Here is a 2,500-nt window from a genome sequence, read left to right as displayed (position 1 = left end):
AGCACCTGGTATTCCCAGGTGGTCTCCCATCCAAGTACTAACCAGGCCCGTCCCTGCTTAGCTTCCAAGATCAGATGAGATTGGGCTTGTTCAGGGTGGTGTGGCTGTAGGTATTGTTTTCCTATTGACCTACATCTCTTATACATCTAGAAACCAGCATTGAAGGAAGCCGGAACAAGAGAGAAGAAAAAAAATGCCTACAGCACCTGGTATTCCCAGGTGGTCTCCCATCCAAGTACTAACCAGGGCCGGCTCTGCTTAGCTTCCAAGATCAGACGAGATTGGCTTGTTCAGGGTGGTGTGGCTGTAGGTATTGGTTTCCTATTGACCTACATCTCTTATACATCTCAAAACCAGCATTGAAGGAGGCCGGGAACAAGAGAGAAAAAAAAAAGCCTACAGCACCTGGTATGTCCAGGTGATCTCCCATCCAAGTACTAACCAGGCCCAGCCCTGCTTAGCTTCCAAGATCAGACGAGATTGGGCTTGTTCAGGGTGGTGTGGCTGTAGGTATTGGCTTCCTATTGACCTACATCTCTTATACATCTCAAAACCAGCATTGAAGGAAGTCGGAACAAGAGAGAAAAAAAAAAGGGCCTACAGCACCTGGTATCCCCAGGTGGTCTCGCATCCAAGTACTAACCAGGCCTGGCTCTGCTTAGCTTCCAAGATCAGGCTTGTTCAGGGTGGTGTGACTGTAGGTATTGGTTTCCTATTGACCTACATCTCTTATACATCTAAAAATCAGCATTGAAGGAAGCCGGAACAAGAGAGAATAAAAAAAAGCCTACAGCACCTGGTATTCCCAGGTGGTCTCCCATCCAAGTACTAACCAGGCCTGACCCTGCTTAGCTTCCAAGATCAAGCGAGATTGGGCTTGTTTAGAGATGTGTAGCTGTAGGTTTTGGTTTCCTATTGACCTACATCTCTTATAATCTCAAAACCAGCATTGAAGGAAGCCGGAACAAGAGAGAAAAAAAAAAGGCCTACAGCACCTGGTATTCCCAGGTGGTCTCCCATCCAAGTACTAACCAGGCCCGTCCCTGCTTAGCTTCCAAGATCAGACGAGATTGGGCTTGTTCAGGGTGGTGTGGCTGTAGGTATTGTTTTCCTATTGACCTACATCTCTTATACATCTAGAAAACAGCATTGAAGGAAGCCGGAACAAGAGAGAAGAAAAAAAGGCCTACAGCACCTGGTATTCCCAGGTGGTCTCCCATCCAAGTACTAACCAGGCCTGGCTCTGCTTAGCTTCCAAGATCAGACGAGATTGGGCTTGTTCAGGGTGGTGTGGCTGTAGGTATTGGTTTCCTATTGACCTACATCTCTTATACATCTGAAAACCAGCATTGAAGGAGGCCGGAACAAGAGAGAAAAAAAAAAGCCTACAGCACCTGGTATTTCCAGGTGGTCTCCCATCCAAGTACTAACCAGGCCCAGCCCTGCTTAGCTTCCAAGATCAGATGAGATTGGGCTTGTTCAGGGTGGTGTGGCTGTAGGTATTGTTTTCCTATTGACCTACATCTCTTATACATCTAAAAACAAGCATTGAAGGAAGCCGGAACAAGAGAGAAAAAAAAAAAGGCCTACAGCACCTGGTATTCCCAGGTGGTCTCCCATCCAAGTACTAACAGGCCCAGCCCTGCTTAGCTTCCAAGATCAGACGAGATTGGGCTTGTTCAGGGTGGTGTGGCTGTAGGTATTGTTTTCCTATTGACCTACATCTCTTATACATCTAGAAACTAGCATTGAAGGAAGCCGGAACAAGAGAGAAGAAAAAAAGGCCTACAGCACCTGGTATTCCCAGGTGGTCTCCCATCCAAGTACTAACCAGGCCCGTCCCTGCTTAGCTTCCAAGATCAGACGAAATTGGGCTTGTTCAGGGTGGTGTGGCTGTAGGTATTGTTTTCCTATTAACCTACATCTCTTATACATCTCAAAACCAGCATTGAAGGAGGCCGGAACAAGAGAGAAAAAAAAAAGCCTACAGCACCTGGTATTTCCAGGTGGTCTCCCATCCAAGTACTAACCAGGCCCAGCCCTGCTTAGCTTCCAAGATCAGACGAGATTGGGCTTGTTCAGGGTGGTATGGCTGTAGGTATTGGCTTCCTATTGCCCTACATCTCTTATACATCTCAAAACCAGCATTGAAGGAAGTCGGAACAAGAGAGAAGAAAAAAAGGGCCTACAGCACCTGGTATCCCCAGGTGGTCTCGCATCCAAGTACTAACCTGGCCTGGCTCTGCTTAGCTTCCAAGATCAGGCTTGTTCAGGGTGGTGTGGCTGTAGGTATTGGTTTCCTATTGACTTACATCTCTTATACATCTAAAAACCAGCATTGAAGGAAGCCGGAACAAGAGAGAAAAAAAAAAAAGCCTACGACACCTGGTATTCCCAGGTGGTCTCCCATCCAAGTACTAACCAGGCCTGGCCCTGCTTAGCTTCCAAGATCAAACGAGATTGGGCTTGTTTAGAGATGTGTAGCTGTAGGTTTTGGTTT

At 47.0% G+C, this 2,500-nt stretch overlaps 6 non-coding genes and 5 pseudogenes across 6 annotated transcripts in view; all 11 read right to left on the bottom strand.

Moving 5' to 3' along the window:
* Positions 1-112, bottom strand: part of LOC142133711 (5S ribosomal RNA) — a 119-nt gene extending 7 nt beyond the window's left edge. Inside the window, exon 1 of the ribosomal RNA XR_012686853.1 lies at positions 1-112. This exon is cut by the window's left edge and continues 7 nt beyond it. This is a non-coding gene — a ribosomal RNA (5S ribosomal RNA).
* Positions 113-194: 82 nt separating this feature from the next.
* LOC142133937 (5S ribosomal RNA) lies at positions 195-312 on the bottom strand (annotated as a pseudogene).
* Positions 313-393: 81 nt separating this feature from the next.
* Positions 394-512, bottom strand: LOC142133847 (5S ribosomal RNA; annotated as a pseudogene).
* A 272-nt stretch (positions 513-784) lies between these two features.
* Positions 785-903, bottom strand: LOC142133966 (5S ribosomal RNA; annotated as a pseudogene).
* Positions 904-983: 80 nt separating this feature from the next.
* On the bottom strand, positions 984-1,102 carry LOC142133846 (5S ribosomal RNA). Its single transcript, XR_012686910.1, has one exon. It is a non-coding gene; the product is annotated as a 5S ribosomal RNA (ribosomal RNA).
* Positions 1,103-1,183: 81 nt separating this feature from the next.
* On the bottom strand, positions 1,184-1,302 carry LOC142133788 (5S ribosomal RNA; annotated as a pseudogene).
* An 80-nt stretch (positions 1,303-1,382) lies between these two features.
* Positions 1,383-1,501, bottom strand: LOC142134016 (5S ribosomal RNA). The gene has a single exon (XR_012686927.1). It is a non-coding gene; the product is annotated as a 5S ribosomal RNA (ribosomal RNA).
* Positions 1,502-1,583: 82 nt separating this feature from the next.
* LOC142133746 (5S ribosomal RNA) lies at positions 1,584-1,701 on the bottom strand. Its single transcript, XR_012686884.1, has one exon. It is a non-coding gene; the product is annotated as a 5S ribosomal RNA (ribosomal RNA).
* Positions 1,702-1,782: 81 nt separating this feature from the next.
* LOC142133696 (5S ribosomal RNA) lies at positions 1,783-1,901 on the bottom strand. Its single transcript, XR_012686840.1, has one exon. It is a non-coding gene; the product is annotated as a 5S ribosomal RNA (ribosomal RNA).
* An 80-nt stretch (positions 1,902-1,981) lies between these two features.
* On the bottom strand, positions 1,982-2,100 carry LOC142133894 (5S ribosomal RNA). The gene has a single exon (XR_012686915.1). It is a non-coding gene; the product is annotated as a 5S ribosomal RNA (ribosomal RNA).
* Positions 2,101-2,373: 273 nt separating this feature from the next.
* LOC142133993 (5S ribosomal RNA) lies at positions 2,374-2,492 on the bottom strand (annotated as a pseudogene).
* Positions 2,493-2,500: the final 8 nt, after the last annotated feature.

This window comes from Mixophyes fleayi, unplaced genomic scaffold (assembly GCF_038048845.1).
Source record: "Mixophyes fleayi isolate aMixFle1 unplaced genomic scaffold, aMixFle1.hap1 Scaffold_389, whole genome shotgun sequence".
Taxonomy (NCBI): Eukaryota; Metazoa; Chordata; class Amphibia; order Anura; family Limnodynastidae; genus Mixophyes; species Mixophyes fleayi.
The sequence above is the reverse complement of the archived record's forward strand: the minus strand, read 5'-3'. Positions and strand labels throughout refer to the sequence as shown.